Source organism: Dermacentor andersoni, chromosome 11 (genome assembly GCF_023375885.2).
Source record: "Dermacentor andersoni chromosome 11, qqDerAnde1_hic_scaffold, whole genome shotgun sequence".
NCBI classification, from domain to species: domain Eukaryota; kingdom Metazoa; phylum Arthropoda; class Arachnida; order Ixodida; family Ixodidae; genus Dermacentor; species Dermacentor andersoni.
The window spans coordinates 113507812-113526779 of record NC_092824.1 but is presented as its reverse complement, the minus strand read 5'-3'; the positions used below and the strand labels follow the sequence as shown (position 1 = coordinate 113526779).

General features: G+C 45.1%; 1 long non-coding RNA gene across 1 annotated transcript in view; it reads left to right on the top strand.

The window, feature by feature from the left end:
• Nucleotides 1–14438, top strand: part of LOC140214046 (uncharacterized) — a 40557-nt gene extending 26119 nt beyond the window's left edge. Inside the window, exon 3 of the long non-coding RNA XR_011890963.1 lies at nt 14090–14438. This is a non-coding gene — a long non-coding RNA (uncharacterized lncRNA). The remainder of the gene's footprint in view (nt 1–14089) is intronic.
• Nucleotides 14439–18968: the final 4530 nt, after the last annotated feature.

The window sequence follows — 18968 nt, the reverse complement described above, 5'->3', positions numbered from 1 at the left end:
CAGTCCATGTTTAGGTGTCGAATTTCGTTTCCTGCATTATAACGCTGTTGTACAACCTGCAATTAAACAGTCGGCCCAAATTCACACTCTTAAATGTCTGATGCATAACATACGAAGAAAATATGCAGATCCAATGCACCTTTCGAAATCCATGTTACGCGAAGCTTAACTGATGCATGTAAACAAATGCTATAGATCAAACGGCGATGTATAAAACTCATTTCATCCTGTGAAGTGTTTAATCCCATATGCTTTATGTTTATCGACCAGAATGGTCGCAATTGCAAGCTCCTGCAATATTTTATGTTTATAGACTATATCGTTCACAAGCTATGACCAGACTCACATGCCAACTCAGGCGGCTACGCAGTATTAGAAAATTACGCGTCACGTGAAGAAAGGCTTGTCGATGCTTGCCCATGCTTGTCCATGCAAGAATGGCCATGACAGATGTATGCACCGCAAAGTATGACACATGTCCAGATACGTTTAGGATTCTGTGCCTCTGGTATCACACTGACACACGCAGTGGAACATACTGAATGGCCAATTCAAAGAAAATCAAGTGCACTAAAGAATCAGTTTGTTAAATGTGGTAATGAATTAGGACAGCTGTGTTCTTCGGAACTATATATATATATATATATATATATATATATATCCGCCGAGGTGCAACCGACCCAGCAGCAGCAGCCACGCCGAATCCGGGTGGGTAGGCAAAGACAGCTTCGCTTTAAACTTCACACCCAAATATTTGCGCAACCTGTGGATTGCGCGTAGAAACGTTGGTGCCACTACACTCCTGGGGCTGTTTAGGTGATCGTTACGCTAGCCTTCACTGTGCGGGTAGCCGTCTGCATGCTTGCCTCTCTCACACCCTAAGGTGAACATCCGAACCGTGTTACCAGATGGTGCAACCTCTTAGTGTAAGGCTAATAATTTATGTGTGTATGAGCGTGTGCGCGCGTGTGAGATAAACACAGAAACACAAATTGAAAAGACAAATGTTTAACGAAGACATTGCCGACCCGGTGATACCGCTTTACAGTGGCGGCAACAGGACGTCGAAGACATAACCACTCCAGTGGTGGGATGCAGACAGTACAATAAAGACCACAAAGATACGAAAACGACGACGACGACATGACCACATTGACAATTACATGAGAAAGACACCGACATGCTGAGCACAACCACCACAAGATTACAATATGAGGGCGATATGACCACACACCACCTATAATACTTTAAGAGAAACTGTACCTTCCACAGTACAGAGGAACTAAGGGTAGCGGCGGCGTCGCGAATGATTGGATCAAGAGGTGGCGCTGACAAAATCAATCAAAACTAATATAATCATTACGTAGGGCTCAATATGACCGCTGCGGTAGCGACTGTTGGGGCGATTCGCAATGCTGGCTCGCTAATTTTGAACGTGTTGTTGGCGCTGTGGGTAGTGTTCGTGAGTATGGTTCTGTAATATTGCTACGGACCAGCATTGCCGATGTCCAAGGTAGAAGAGGTCAGTGGCGTGAAGACGACGACCATGATTAGCGGCTAGCGCTGGCTGTTGCCTTTCGGCCAAGTGTAACGTATTCATCTGCAAATACAGTTGTATAGAGCGTAGCGTCTGCGTCTTCCCGCGTAACATATTTGGTGGAGGTGGACGTTCGCTGTACCTCGTCACGGAGCTTCGTAGTGGACGGTACTTCGAGCCTCCCGTGATGGCTCCCAGAGACGACAGCTTGATTCAACCGGCTCCGACACATGCTGCCACACCGGCAACCTACATCGCGCTCTCCGGTTCCCGTGATCCTGGCGTATTCTCAGAAAAAGATGGGGAGAACTTTGAGGATTGGATCAGCCTGTACGAACCCTGTCATGCCCGCCAACGTAGTATTTTACCTCAGTGGGACACCTCGAGTATAGTTTCGGGCATACGAAGACGAGCTCACCAGTTGGGATACGGTTAAACATAAGCTGTGAAATTTGTTCGGCGATCCTCCAATTCCACCAACTTGCCGCGTAAGAGACGTTGTCTAGCAGAATGCAGAAGTTAATAGAGCCCTACGTCAAGTAGATTCAAGACGTCTTGGCTCTTTGCCGCAAAGTTGACGCACACATAACTGTGCCAGACAAGGTTTCCCACATTCCGAAAGGTATTGCCAATGACGCCTTCAACTTGCTGGTCTTCAACAGCATGGCGACGGTGGACGCACTTATCAACGAGTGCCGCGCCTGAAACTAACAAAAGGCGACGTATCTACCAGCAGTTTGCCCGCCTACCAAACACGGCAGCAACATCTTCCTGTGCCGACGTTCTCTATTCCAACAACACTGGCAATGTTCGAAGGCAGCCTATCCGGCTGCCTTCGAATTCAGCTCTATTAGCACACCTGCTTTCACGGTTTCCCCGATTCAGGCAGTTGTAGGCCAAGAGTTCGCCGACATGGGTCTTCACTCCGTCTGTTCGGCCCATCGCCCTGACACTCGCTCGCATTCTTCGATTCCACCCCTACCCACATCTTATTATTCACCACGTTTCCGAGATCCGTCTGAATGGCGCACTGCTGACAAGCCCATTTGTTTTCACTGCCGTCGAATCACGCGCAGTTCTCGCCACTGTCGCAGTCGCTGGAGTTCCCCGGCTGGTACTGGCTCCTCTCTCCTAAGCGGCTGTTTTCGTCCCTACGTCGCACGGTCTGACTATGCCGCCACTGCACCGCCTGTGAAGAACCGCCCCTATTCACGGTCGCCTTCGTCCCACCGCCGACAATCTCGCTCACCCCAACTTCGTCGCTCATATTCCCCGGCTCCCTACGGACGCTCGCACCCAGAAAACTAAACAAACTACCGAAGCCTCTGTTCGCCGCCAGGTGCTCCAGGGCGGCATTCTGTACCGAATGAAGTTCCTCCACGACGGATGCTATCTTGACATGCTCAAGCATCTGCAACGTATACTCTTCGATCACCATGACGCACCCACGGCAGGACACCTTGGTGTATCTCACACGTACGACCGCGTTTGTCGGCGCTTCTATTGGCCAGGTCTAGCTCGCTCCGTCCGACGCTGTGGTGCTGTTTGCGATTCCTGTCAGCATCGAAAAACGCCTCAGGTGTCGCATTTTGGTTATCTCCAGCCGATCACCGTCCTTGTGGAACCATTCTTCCGTGTCGGATTAGATCTCCTCAGCATCTTTCCCACACCATCCTCTGGCAACAAGTGTGTAGCCGTTGCAACAAATTATCCCACCCGATACGACATCACACGGGCTCTCCCGACCAATTGCGCCACTGACGTCGCAGACTCTCTTGCACGACATGATTTTGCTTCATGGCGCCCCGCTATAGCTGCTTACTGACCGTGGTCACAATAGGGTAACAAATATATTATGTCTCCAGGTGACTGAGAGGCCGCTCAACTGGCAAAAAAGAAGTCTTCAAACAAGTAAGCTTGCGTTGTTTATTGTCAATGGTGAATGAAGCAGTACATTCTCACAATTTTCGAACAGGTCAGGCGGACTGCACGCTGTCAGTCACTGAGTTTGCAACATACAGAAAACAGACAGCCATCCATTTAATGGAATTGAAAGGTGAAATCGAGCGAAGCGTTCTGATCGTGTTCGGCGCGCCGCTTAAAGAAGGTAGAACGAAGATTCAGACAACGACATTTACGCTGGGCTACCCTCGCACTTGTAGTTGCGTACAGTGCTGCTTGGCGTGTTTCAAACTGCACGTATATTGTCTGCGTTCGACGATTTCAGCTAGATTAAAAAAAGAAATAAAAAGTGCTCGGCAAAGATGAGTGTCAACAAGCTCACACTGCAGTGTCCCAGTCTGTTCGTAGCATATAGACGAGAGGCACATAGTGTAGTAAAACTTTTCCAGTGCATATTGTCTCATCTTGAAATTTCTGCTGCACATTTGTTGTTCATGTGAGGCAGTATATGCTTCGACACAAGTGTACTCATATGAAAGGACGGAACGTGATAGAGACAACAGTGCCTACAAGGATTCCTGCAAAGATTGAGTGAATAAAGAAGGAGACTAAATAAACATATAAGTAAGCACAGTAAATGGTTACATATCCTTCGAGAAGGCAATTAACGGTTTCATGTTGACAAAAAAGACTTTCTTCATACAACGCAAAAAGCTTCCATGGAGATTAACTTCAACCGAGTAACAAAGGTGAGGTAGGGCAGCATCATCCTAGAGCTGACGTTTCAACAAGTAAACGTATTTGCGATGGCCGTGACGAAGGCAAGTTCCCACGCCGAGGCTTCTCTGGCTCTTCCACTGTTGATAAGCTGAATGTTAAGCCAAGTTTACTATTCAGTGAGTGTATTTCAAAAACTCTTTCGGAACACATTGTGTTCAGGTTTGTCATCTGCTGTTTGAAGAGAAAAATTATTTTATTGGTCTGTCTTGTTTTTAAATGTGGAGTAGGCCGGTAGTTTGAGTTTGCCTTTTCTAGCATCTCTTTTATCACTGTGCAGGGCTATCCTAGTCACTGATTTCATGCTAACTGTTCCTGAGCAATGTAAGAGTGACTGCCAGAGATTCAGCCACCATGAAGTGTCATTTTCTCAAAACTTTATTGAGCGCTTTTGATCGTTTTAAATTTATTTGCATTTTCTTGATACAAATTATCGTTGTAAGGGGGCATGTGATGGTGCTATCGCGCGCCAAGTTGATTTGCAAGGAGCAGATGACAGAGTTAGTGCATTATCAAGTACGAGCTTCTTATCCTGTTCTGTTCTGGTTGTCGCGGTTCTGATGACCAGAGAAGACCAAGTTGGGACTCAACGTGTTACTTCTCCGGTTTTCATAAAACGCCCTCACAATCAAGTAACTTCTGTATCAAAATTTAGCCCTCCCGCTCGGTACGGTACGAAAGTGTAGACATGTTTCCCTGATAGGGTTGCGCCCATCTATCTGGTAAGCTTGCAAACTTTTCAAGATGAGGCACGTAGTTCAAGAGGACCGATTGTCATTATGGTGACCACTGAGCTCCTTATGGCTTAACGTGGGCAGCTTGCAGATGAACAATCCCTCTTTTGTCCGTCTTCCTGAAAAGAGAAATGATGAAGCCATGACAAACATGCAAGGTAAAATAACAACAAAAATTAATCCAGTAAATCAACAAATCATGCTTCTTCTTGAAGTATTAAGCAACATACCTTGTGAAGATTCTGGCCCTTGATATTATTTCCAGAGTTGGCACATTCACTGTTGAATTGTGCGTTCAGAAACAATAGAGTCCAAAGCGCTGAAGAAATATGAGCGGCGTCTTGGAGGCTGGAGTTAAAAAATAAGAGCCTCAGTTATTATATTGGAAGTGTGGGTGAGTTTGTGATTCATGTATGACTAAGAACAGTGCACAAAAACGCGCCATGACAGAAGAGAGCACACAAGCACAGAACACCGTTTTGCGTGTGCATTTCTTTCATTTGTGTCCTTCTGTCGGCTGTGCTTATGCATAGTCAAGCCTCGATTAGATGGTAGTTGTTTCTGCCAGATAGTAGCAATATTTTTCGTCTCAAATTCAATAAATCTAACTCTTTCACCGGAAGTACATTGACCACTAACTAGCAGTGAGTTTATTTTGGTGCATAATTTATGCAGAAAAAACAAAGACCATTTATTATTTATGCTGTACTCCATGTTAGTAATTTTAGCTGTGTGGCAAAATAAAAAGAGCCTCGTTTGAATTGCCCTTGAAGAGCAACCACCATAATAAAAAATTACTGCCGGAATCTGTGTCATCCGGCTAGCACACAAAGAAAATTCAAAGTTGAAAATGCCAAGCACTGATTTTCTACTCACCGGTGCATGGGGCCAAAGGCTGCAAGGTTAATCCGCTTTCATGGGTAGTCTCCAAGCAGACTGTGCTCGGTTCCAGCGATGAATTTTCGCTCCAGTTAGCGCGTTTTTTTTTTTAGGCACCCCGTCACTATGCGGCCAGACGCGCCAGATCAATAACGATGGAAGTCGTACAGCTGTTATGCCTGTGAAGCTTCGCACTTGATAAAATTCACCGTCTTTAAACACTTTCGCTTAATGGCGGCTATCAAATACTGGACACATAAATTGATTGAGATATTATTGTTATCGAAATAAAACTGTTTTAGAACGAACCTGCGTGCTACTGCTCGATGGAAACGACCACGTTATTCGAAAATGTTACCATCATAAAATTTTGATCGATAAACGACCCGGATTGCAAGTGATACTATTGGATTGCTGCTTGTCGTACGTCAGTGAAATCGAAAAACATTTATTCAAGTAATAAAGCACATATTTAATTAGCAGAACTTCACTAACATCAATGACCTCCTTGTTCCGTAAAGAATAATGTTTTAATTGTGCTTGTTGGATTTTATATGTACATTTTTATGGTGGGATCAAATATTTAGACGACTTGAATGCGCCTAACAGAAAAAGTATGAATTAAAGTGTACGACCAAGTTACAGTAGTTACTTTTAGGCGCTTCACCCTGGAACGCTCCGCGCTTGATTTTTCCCCCCTTTGAGGTGATCGCTGGAACTTCAGAGTGTGCGGGGCCTGATAGGACGCTGGTGTGATGGTGACTATGACCTCAGTGCATGACTAAGTACTGTGCAGAAACTACCGCAGAATAGATCCAATGTAAGCGAAAAGTCTGAATGAGCGAAAGATCCAATGGACCAACTAACGAACCACTGAAAGTGAGAGCTAATCAACGAACTAACGAACGACTGAATGAACGTACTAAACCAACTAATGAACGACTGAATGACCAAAGTAGCGAACGAACCGAGCGTTTTTCTTGCCGAGTCCAACTCCGACCATCCACAAAAATTAGTGAAAGAGGGAAAAAATGTAATAACTAGAAAACTCAACAACCAACATTCCACAGCACGCACTCCTGCGCTGCTGTTTAAGTATCATGGTCAATGATGACGCATGCGCTTTTTCCTTCCACAGCTGTTAAGTAGTCGTGCCACCAATGACATAGCCATCGTGTCATGTCAACGTCGTTGTGTCGCAATCTTCTTGTGTACAGAATATCGCTATCGCTGAATAATATTAAGGTTATTATTATGACTATTATAGGTTTTCCAATAATAACACATAAATGCGACCAACAATTAACTTCTAAAAGGTGACTTCACGAGGGCGAAAGTCGCCAACAGAACTTAACAAAAGAGAGAAGGTACATATCGCACACAAAGAAAATCTTCATGGATCGTCCACAAAGGCAGCAGGCATGGGCAGAAGCGATATTTAATACGATACACTGGTCCCACTAATATTGCAGCATAGGCAACACAATCTCGAGTGTTGAAAATTTCAGCCTAGTGCGTTGACGAACGCCCACGAAACTTCATTCCCATAATGATAAAATCGTTATTCGTTACTGTAAAATCGTTACTGTGAGGCAAGCAACAAGGCACGTGGCCGCAACAACCACATGGTCCTCCGTCATGGTACATGGCCCTCCGTCACTATACACGCAAGGGTGCCGAATAGCACCTTCTTTAGATTACAGGTGCCTCGCTGTGTCCAGATTTGTCGGGATTACAAGTGCGTCCTACCTTCATGTGCACACACCCGTCATCGGCATTCTTCCCTCGATAAGCATCACACATCGCCTTCGTCCTCCTGACGTCACTACAGAGGCATCTCAGACTGCATCCCCCTTATTGGGTGTTTGGATTTCTTAATAGTTGCTGAATGGCGTAGTTCACAGTTATAAAAATTGTCCCAGGTAAACGTTTTTACATAAACATCGCATAAGTTTACTCATGCATAGGATGACATTAAACGACTGCGAACATCGTCGTTAGTTGTATGGCATTTATATATGAAGCTTTGCTTCATACAGATTCCAGCATGTGCATTGGACCTGCATAACATTTTTCTTTCGGCACATCTTTATCGTGCCACGGCAGAAACTAGCAAAAACGATGACAAAACGCAGGGAAACGTAAAGCTGCCTGCAATAGTCCTTGAACGCGCCTTGAACAAATTTTGAATTGCGTTTCGGAATATGAAACGACAGGTCATATTTTAAACGCGCAGACATTAAATTGAGCGACGTGCTGCAATGAACTAGCAGCTATAATGCACTTGCTTTACTCTTGATTCGCCTACTTCACGAAGCAGGGAAGAAGAGTGTCAGCAAAAATCAAAGAAAGGTACACCCATCGCATAGCTGTTACACGAAAAATATATGGGCGTAATTACTTCACTTCAAAGCAATGGAAATGATTGCGTTCACCTTGTCACCTGGGAAGCGGAACTTGGCTCGTCTGTCCGTCTTCCCGTTGTTCGAACCATGAGCCACGGGGAAGATCTGCAAGCACGAGCAGGCCCCATTATTCTTTCAGGGAACTTGTGGCGTTTTCTAAAAAGTTGCGGCCTGACGGCACAAGCTAATATTGTTCACGAAAAGAGGTAAACCTTTTTGCGCTAAATCACAGGCGCCAACGAATGGAAAAATCGCAGCCAGCGCGAACGCAAGCCGCAATATTAGTGCAAGGTTCATCCCGCCTGCTACTGCGGCGAAGGCAACGTTGAAGCACGAGGAAATGGCCGCAATCAGAAAACGCGATTGGAACGAATTTATATTTTGAACACTTTGGAATCAAATTCAGTCGAATGCTGCACTGGACTGGAACCTGTATGGATTTCGTCCAATGGTTGATAAGCCTGTTTCACGAGCAGGTAAAAGAAATCGTTTTACAGCAAAAGGAGTGGAAGGCACTTAGCATAGGTGCTACGTGAAATGTTGATTGTGCGGAATTATTTCGAAACAGGTGCAGAAATCGTCTCACCTCATAGGCTTGGAAACGTAGCTTCATCCGGCCGTCCGTCCCCGCGTTGTTCGAACCACAAGTCACGGTAATGTCCTACAAAAATGAGCAGCCAGTGTGGCCAGCATTCTTTATGTTACTATGTTGTCCCTCCTAAAAGCGGCGTGAATTCCGGCTTGACGCCAGAAGCTAAAGATGTACACGAAATCAGGCGAGCACTCTTGCACGCAACCACATGCGCCGAGATGTGGCAAAATGGCAGCCAATGTCAAAGCAAGCTGCGATACCAGCGCAGGCTACCTCGCCCGCTATTGCGGCGAAAGTAACATCCTAGTGCCATAAACTTGCCGAAGTGCGGCGAAAGTAACGTCCCAGTGCCATAATCTTGCCGAAGTCCAAGAGCTAAAAAATGAAAAAAAAGGCGCTGTTTTGGACGATGGTAGCCTACCAATTACCCAACTTGCCGTTTTGAGAAAGAAATTGCGATAGAAAGATAGAGAGAGAGGGAAACAATCTTTTGCCACCTGTGGTTCTTTATCGTGCGCTTTACCTTGTCATTACCAGCTGAACTAAACACAGGGGCCCTGTTTGTATGTTGCAGTACGTAGTTGCGGTATATGTTTAGTTCAATATATGACAACGTCCTTATTTAGGTTTCCGAAAGCATAATTGATTCAAGAAACCGGCTCTTATGAAAACTTTGCACGCGTCTTGTAATCTTTAAGTCAGCATGGTTAAAAGGCCAGGAAGCCAACGAAGACGTTCCAGTTGGACGACGGCGACTGAAGGTCCGGCGCGAAAGCTTTTATTGTCGCACATATGACGACATACTTTTGCCGCAAGAGTGAATTAAGTTATGTGCTATTGTTAACGCCTCTTAGATGGATATGAATGTTACTATACCAGAGAAAGTGGAAACAGCCAGAAGCGAGGCAGCACTCGCATCGCTGCCGGCCTCGTACGTTCTCTGTAAGATAATGCACTGGCTATATATGTGGCTGACTCACCTTTGCAACGACTGCGGGCATAATTACGTGAACGAAGACACGCGCTGTTATATGCTAATAAAATAAACTTTTAATAGTGGGCTCAGTATTTTTCATCGTTAAATTACTTGACATTTTCATTCGAATGCGCTGTCACTTCTTATTACTCGTTTTCTTCCGCGAAAGGTCATGGGTTCAAGTGCCTTGATTGACGCTACCTTATATGACTATTCCTTAAGTAACTTCGCCTTAACTAACACCAGCGGTCTTGGTGTCGAGTGTCTGAATTAACTATATCTCAGGGAAAGGTCTTCGTGCTGCAGTGGACGTCAAATTGGCTGGTGATGATGGATTAACTTTGCATTTTTGAGGCATGATGAGCGGCATCGGAGCCAGCTGTGGAAGAAGACGAACACGCGAGCTGTCGATGCGAGCGCGTGTGTGCGCGGGGAGAGCTCACGTGGTTTCTCTCTGCCGCACGCCGGGTATTTCAGACCATCGGGGTAATGAGCCACTTAAGGCTGTCGCCTTAAAAGATAGACACGCTCGCGGGCCTCGCTTGGGTGTCAGCCGCAGTCAGCATTACATCTGTCTCACGCAATTGGAGCGGTTAACTCTTCTTATCAATCGTGCCAATGTACCGTACAGTTGTGTGCTCGTTGGTGTCGTAGTTCACGAGACTTGACTGTGCAGTTATTCTCTCGTAAAGGTAACCCTTAGCCCTGCAATGCGCAACGCATCCCTTATACTGGACGCCGAGTTTCAGAGCTCAAAAAATTAAATTTACGCAAATGAACCGAACTCATAGCCTATACTGGCGTCTTTAATACGCTGGAGCAAGGCTTCAGCCCTGGATAGTGTGAAATGATAAATACTAAATAAATCATTACTCCACTTAAGCGTTTACTAAAACAATTTAATCGGTCCTTTTTTTAATGATGTACTCTAGATCACCAGGGAAAAAAAGGTAAGGAAGTTGCTTTTATTTTTCCTAATATGTAACTGTGTTTTGGCATTATGAGGTCAATTAAACGGCCAGATATTGCTTGTATGTGATACGTTTTTATGGAGTAACAACTAATTAAAAAACTAGTTTACTCAATATATAATTGCTTTTTAAGTGACTGTAAGGGGAAAATATGCTTTCACAACAAAAGTAATAACAACAAGTAATAAATGCGACGGCATGCGTTGCTGCCCCAGCAACTTTTCCGTAGTGTGTATTTACGCTGGCTGCGGAAGCGCATTCACTGCAACGGCAAAGCGTTTCCCTGCACATACCGATTCTCGAAGTTGGCGCGACAACAAAATTTCTGGCAAAGGATTGTGCTTTTCTTCGTAGCTGATATCAACTCCGCAATCAAACCAGGCATTTCCCGATAAATCTTTATTAGTGAAATTTAGTTTTTCTAGTTGTGTTCCCTGATCTAAATGAAGAAGTTATTCTACACATGGAATATGCTCCCATTGCTTTCTATCAAACTGTAGTTTTTGTATCAACAGTTATTGCGCAAAGTAGAATTTGCACCATTTCTACGGAAGTGTGCCGACGAATAATTATTTTCCAAGGAAGCCCCTTTCACATAATTTTTTTTATTACGAATCTGAGGCAGGCGTCGCCGAATAACATGGAAATAAGGCAGCGAAATATTTTTTCGACAAATACACTAAGCAGTTTTATCTTTTACAACCGCACTGTCTCTCTCGCATTGTATTTCACTACACAATCGTTTGAATAGCCCTCAAACATTAACCGAGTAGAAATACGCAGTACATTCCATCAAAGTTACGAATGTTTGCAACCACACAAAGCCGAGAGGCGCCGACTGCATCTGGCTCATATTCCTACGTTGAGTAAATTACCAACTGGCAAACTTAGCAACCACATAATAAGAAGTGAGACGCCGCAGAAATAAAGGAAAGAAGATTGAAATGGTACTCGCCGTCGATGTCTGGTTCCGGCCATGGCCGGTGGTGCGTAGGGCCTTACACAAACGCCGGCTAGAATCCGCAGCTTTTCTTAAGCGCGTTTCGTCTTGCGCTGATGCTGTCGATTTACCTTCCCGTAAAACACCGTTAAAACGCAGACACAAAAAGTGCTTACACCCTTAAACGACAGCGTTGCGGACCGACGCCCTCCACTGTTCGAACGCCATTTGCAAACTGAGCGGACGGAAGTTGTCAAGCAAACCCAACTTCCGCCAAGCTTACAAAAAAAAAAAAAAAAAACGTTCAGAATAATTCCGCAAACTTAACGCTCTCAAACACGATCTTTTTGTAATGCGCTCCATAGCGGAGGTCGCCAGATTATTTATTACCACCGTGCATGCAATGCGTGCTACACACCAGCCTTCCTGCATTCCGCCCCCATCGGAATGCAGCCTGCGTCGTCGGAATCGAACCCGCGACGTTGTGCACCGCAGCGTAGGGTCTTCACCCCTCCGCTAATGCCACTACTGTGCCTCCCGTTTTTATTTGTTGGGAACAGCATTCCTGAATACTGTTTTTTTGTTGGGGTGATTAAGTTAGCCGTATTAATTACTGCCAATATGGCGCAGGAGCTATCGAAGCGCACATAAACGCTCGCAAACGTGCCCCGAGGCCGTGATAGTAACACCATATCCCGCACAAACAATCTGTGCTTTGTTGGTCAATGACCCTTCTGCAATAAAAAGAAGAAAAAAAGAGAATGAAACACCGTTCGTGCTCGGAATGTAGCCTGCCAAGCTGGAAAGGACGCGAAGGCAAAAGACGGTGGTGGTGCACGCGCCAACTCGACGTGACGTCATCACTCTTTAATGGCATGTGCTCGGGCTTCGTTGATGTTTTCATCGGTAATTATGCAGTACATCACATCCCAAAAGAGCCAAAGAGGGAACTCAGCAAGCTTTAATACCTCTTTAATTAGTCAGAACGACCCAAATAGCAAAACGACATCTTGAAATGCTGATGAATGGCCCGGTGGCACGAAATTTGACAAAAAGAACAGAAATGAATAAACTTCGAACTTCATTTTCACTTCTAGTGATCGACCTAACACCGCGAAAGTAAATAAAATATAGTTTTTTGATGAACGGTTTGTTCGTTTAAACTTATTTAGAGCTGGTCTTCAGCGTCCCATTAAACACAGATCGTTATGGTAGGTCCGACAGACAGTGTGTACGAGGATCATATTCTTCCCATTTTTTTTTCTGATATTATGCTCGTCTACCTAGTCTCCCACTCACCATGCAGAAGTCCATTCGTACTGCGCATCGTCCTGCGATGCTAGCAGCTTATTTCGCTGCTAGCAACGGCTGATTCGGTAGGCGTGTAGTAGTGGTTATAGTGCACGGCTTCGTGTCGTGTTAGCGCTTGTTTGATTCGTCACGTCAAAGTGCATCCTTGTAATTTTTTCATTTAATGAATATCAAAATATGAGCGCGAGCGGACAGATCAATCGCATTGAACAGCTGATAAAGCGGTTGCTCGCAGTAGCACTTGTAGGTTTTTACTGCGAACGACACTTACGAGCTAGGAAATGGGCGGATCAAGCTTACCCTTTTCCTATAGTCATGGTCTAAGTCCAGCCCGGCACGCCTGTTTGTTGCAGTTAAAAAAACACTTAATAGCATCCAACACATACTTACATCTACGATAAATACGCGACGCGCTGCAATCGAACCAGTAACCTCGCCTTCACTGTATCAGCTAATTCGATTAACGTTACTCGAAACCACTCGGCTACAGCTGGAACAATCGCTTCGGATCACAAGTAGGCTTCATGATTTTGATCTGGAGACTAGGTTAGGAAAACAGCAATATTGAAATAACACTGCGATGAGTGCAAGGACGATCAACACGCATTGTAACTTTTTCTCGCCATGTTACCAAACAAGTAAACTACTGTTTTTTCAAGTTAAGTCTTACCTTTCAATTTTTACGGGGGTTGTGGTGAGCCACCGGCGTTAATAACGTTATAACACACAGCCAGTCGTGTCATGTTTCATTACTGTGAACTCCACAACGTCTCACCAGCAGACAAGCTTTGATAATTTAAATCTCCCGCCAATAAAATGTATTTATATATGGCAAGCGTCCGCTCGTGTTTACTGGAACTATAAAACAGCATAGGCGCATCAGATCAGTATCTCACAGAACTTGCTAAGATAACTGAACTCATGTTTTAACTCATGTTTTCTGCTTAGTGAAGTGATGGGTTTTTGTATTTGGTTTCTTTGAATTCTTGTGTAATTCTTTTTTTACTTTCTATACTTGTGCTTATCTTCAAGTGTTATATGCTGTTATTCTATTGTATTTTCCAGCTGACGAGCCTCACCGCGACATCTGTGCTGAGCCGTGCTCCGTCAAAGGCTGCAGAAGACAGTGCCAACCTTTCCCTTCTTCATAAAGAATTACTTCTCTCTCTCTGTAACGTAACTTTATTCTCCTTCATTTTCTTTTCTCTTTTTTTCTCTATTTTGCGACTTTTTTTCGGTGTCTCCTTATAATGAACTATTATTTTTGTATTCGCTGTTTCATTGTACTGATAGTTTTCCCAAATGTTTTTTGTGCCCGCACTAGCCTTTGGCTATGGGACCGCAGATATGTTGAGTACTTTCTCAAATAAAGTGTTGCGCAATAAAGAACTCAGAACTTTGTCGTCGTTTCTTGGCTAGCTGCTCCAGTGAGGTGAAAGCGAATTCACTGAAGTTCGCAAACGCCCTGCAGCATTCCTACCGGAAAAGGAGTTTGTTCAAAGGTAGGGTTCCTTGTATTCACTTATTTAATACTGAAGACATGATCTTTGCGCGAAATGCATCAATATTGCTTCAACAACGGAAATTCACCTGCAGTTCACACTAACCCAATACGCGAACTGCACCAATCCCACCCGTGGTTGCCGCGAATTATTCCATGCGGTGATCACGGGCTCTCCACGTTCGATACGGCGGTCTGGGTGGTTCTGTTGGAGTTGGCGTCAAATGGTGAGCACTATCGCTGTTCGCAAGAACGTCGGTGGAAGGCAGCTGGCAGGCGCCTAGCCTCTAGCTCGATGGTGTTCTCGTTGCTGGGCTTGCTTAACACGCACACGGGTAAGTATTTTGTTGTAAAGTTGAAACAACACATCACACAGGAGAGCAATTATTGGATGTTAGCGCCGCGCCCATAGTAAGATGGCCACATTCAAGAGGTACGTATCGGTGCTATGCGTGGTCAGCTGCCAAAATGGGCCGCGGAATTGTACGTATCGTACTTCAGGGCGCACTGCCCCGTGACAGCTGTCCTGGGCTCAACAGATGTAGTGAGCAATGATGTCATGGAGGTTGATTAGTGTGCGTGTGTGTGTGTGTGTGTGTGTGTGTGTGTGTGTGTGTGTGTGTGTGTGTGTGTGTGTGTGTGTGTTTGTGTTTGTCAGGACAGCCAGTTCCGTAATGAATCTGGCTAAAAACAGCGCTTGTGCACATTTGCCAAATTTTGAATATTAGCCACTTCTATTGCCTGCCTTGGTATTGATATCAGCATGAGAACGAGAACTGGCGGAAAGAAGAGGCAAACAGGCAGCGTATGTAGAAGTGTATGCACGAGAATCGTCAACGCGATGCGCCGAGTAGTGCTGCTCACTGGGACTACGCATCGGCTGCGCTGTAAGACAAGACACTGCAAGTGGGGGGCTTCACCACAGCACGAACCATGGGACAAACAGATCAGTTTGGAGAAAAGATAAGCCTCGCCTTGAATAAGTATGTCCTCTCTGCTATTCTTGTTATCCCAGTCACTTCACTGCTCTATCACTCACTCTGGTGACCGTCCTTCGGGTGTCAGCAGCACTGTGGTAGACGATTACAGCGCGGTGCACTCTCTGCCTTGTATTTATATATTTTATTAAAGATTACAAATAACTTCTACACTACGCATTGGCTTCACTGCAATGCAAGGCACTGCAACTTTTTGGCCTCACTGTAGCAAGCACTGTGGGAAGAAAAAATTAGCCCTGCTTTGTCGAAAGGTAAGCCTCGCAATGAATATGTATATGGTTTCTGCTATCGTCTGTACACCAGTCGTTTCAGGGCTCTATCATCCTCTCTGGGGACAGTTGTTCAGCTGTCAGTAGCCCTACGGTGGATGATTACAGGTTGGTCGTCAGTAATTTCCCACTCTCCCTATCTTTTATTTTTATATATTAATAAACAATGCAAACGCGTGCATATTATACTACGCATTGGCTTCATTGCGAAACAGGACACTGCAAGTCGTCGGTTTCAGTACAGAAAAAACCGTGTGAAAAGAATTATAGCCCGGTTTTGTCGAAAGGCACGCCTCGCCATGAATGTGTATATGATCTGTGCTACACTCTAACACCAGTCATTTCACTGCTTTATCACACACTCTAGTGACAGTCGTTCAAGTATCAGCAGCCGTACGGTAGATTATTACAGCGTGGTCTGCAGTAATTTCGCGCTCCCCCTCCTTATAATTTTATTCTTATATTTATAAACAATACAAATACGTTCATTTTATACTACGCATTGGCTTCACCGCAAAACGAGACACTGCAAGTAGTCGGCTTCACTACAGCACAGACCGTGGGAAAAAAATTTCAGGCTTGATTTCGTGAAAGATAAGCCTCGCACTGCACAAGTAGCGCTACCGTTTCAAGTTTTGCGCCGCCAAACTTTCTCCCCGTCTTTCTCCTTTCCTCAGGGCTCGCCCTCCCGTTCGCCTCCTTCCTATTGGACTACACTTTACGTTTACGTCACGTGTCGCCACAACTTTCCTTTTTTTTTAATGGCCTCTCCGCTCGTTGGGGCTGCGACATTATACAATGCGTCGACATGATTCATCTTACTACCGGCCGTAAGTCGGGCGTAAAAGGGGTGCAACGTCATGTGACCATTGTAGTCCAATAGGAAGGAGCAAAATAGTAACACGTGCGGCGGGCGCATGAGAAAGAAAGACAGAAGGTGCATTGGCGCCAAGTTTAAAAGAATGGAACTGCGTGCGTACTGAGGGGTTTCAGATGGGCCCTAATCGGCCTGACAAAATTTTCCCACGGTTTGTGCTGTGGTGACGCCTATTTCTTGTGGCGCTTTGTATTGCGGTGCAGCCAACGTACAGAAGCGTACTTTTCGCGCAAACCACATGAACATTTTTACGCAGCCTTTATGATAGACATTGTGGTGAGGCCTACGGGTGCTCTCACATGTCGTTGGTATTATTCTGACGTCAGTCGGAATACTACGATTCGCAACTATTTTACGTGAATACACGTTTTAAGCTTCAGCCCTTGATATTTTAAAGCGATAACCCGAACCAGCACTTGGCGTATGTATTTGTCCGCTTGCAGGCTCACTTAGTGATAACAGTTATTCAATGTTGCTACAGTGCGTTCAAGGGAAGGACAATTGTGAGCGTTACTTTCGCTAACATTTGAGCGGTCCTGTGAAATGAGGGAGATTTGCGTGGCTTTAGAGCTTCTTTACGCTATCATTGACCCGGAACTTTTGGTGCAGCTATTGCCATATATAGCCATTAAATAAATATGGGCAGAACTACATAAATAACGTAACAGTAAAAACCAAAGCGCCGGAATCGAGACAGTGACCTCACCTTCATCTTATCTGAGAGTATGATCAAGGTTCGTCGAAACCACTCGTTCACGACCTGAATTGATACATGTGCTCACCAACAGGCTCATACCAATTATCTTGCGCTTGATATTGCGACCAAGTTACCACAACACCAATTTTAATGCGAAGGCGTTATATGGTGCATTACGCGGTAATGCGGTGTTGTCGGCAGCGTGACCGTAAGTTGGTACCAAAAACGGCCGACGGCGCAATGAGTAAGAACACGTCAAAAATGTTCGGAGCGACGTCAAATTTGTCAGGCAGCTTTCTGTGAACAAAGTCAATTAATAGAGTCGAAAAGAAAATTTCGTACGCTTCGGTTGGGAGTCAAACCCGGGCCTCCGCGGTGCGAGACGAGGCGCTTATCCGCCACCATGGTGGCTCCACGTGTATGGCTGATTAAAGTTGTGATTAAACTCGTGATTAAAGTTGTGACTAGTGCGTCCGTCATTGCACACGTCACGTCACTGCCTCTCACGTGTCACTTGCTCTTCAGATTTCGTCGGCGCTGTGGCTACTACGATGCACTGTAGACGCCAAATCAAGCGTGTGTAAAATGAAGTGTATACCTAGTGCGTCCGTCATTGCACACGTCACGACACTGCGTCTGACGTCTCACTTGCTCTTCGGATTTCATCGGTGCTGCGATTCACTCGGAAGCGTCTACCTCGGCGGCATCTGTGAAACGTGGTCGACAATTGAAGCACGCGCAGAAGACGAAGCAAGGGAACGTTTCCCCAAAGCAACTACAATGCTTTTGCATTCCCACGTAAGCAGTCTTAGGTGTCTCTGCCGAAGTTATTGAACAAGTTTTCATTCGTTTAGTGAGTAGCTGTTGCAGCGAGCTGAAAGTGGACCGATTTGAAGGGCCTGAAGACCAACAACATTGCGATCGGCGGAGTAGCTCGCTCGAAATTTGTCTCTTTTTTTTTGCCCGCAATGCTTGTAAATACCGATGCACTGTTTTCGTAGGACCTCCGCATTTCAAATTTCGTAAGCCTATTTGAAATAAATGTTCATTCGTAAAGAACAGTGCGGCTCATTTGGGATGTGGGGACGGACACAGAAGTATTAGTTACCTCTGACGCCCCTTTCTTACAAGAAAAAAAAAAGTGGGAAGAAACACATGGGGAATAGGATTTCTGGCAGCTAATCTCCGCAAGTCAGCCTTTGATGACGTTACAGCAGCTCTAGATTCCGCTATAGTGGGTTTTGTAGGAAACTTTCTTTCGTGGTAGCTCTTACAGCGACGCCCGTGTTAGGCTTTTTTTTTTTTCTAGGGCCATTCGTTTACATTTTTCACGGCCGGCCTTTCAGATTATTTCATGATGCTCCATCACAAAGTGACACACTACGACTCTAGTGGTAAAGACACCACTGCCCTAGTTGCATGCAGGTTGTTTCACGTAACTTGAAAGAAGGATTTTACAAAAGCTGGTTAACCACAGCTGCATGAAAGCAAAGGCATATGGTTTGCCTTCGTGTGGTGCTCTTTAGAATACTTTTTTTTATATTCCGCTTGATTAGTTAGTTAACTAAGATGAGATTTCTAATTTTATGTTCATATTCACTC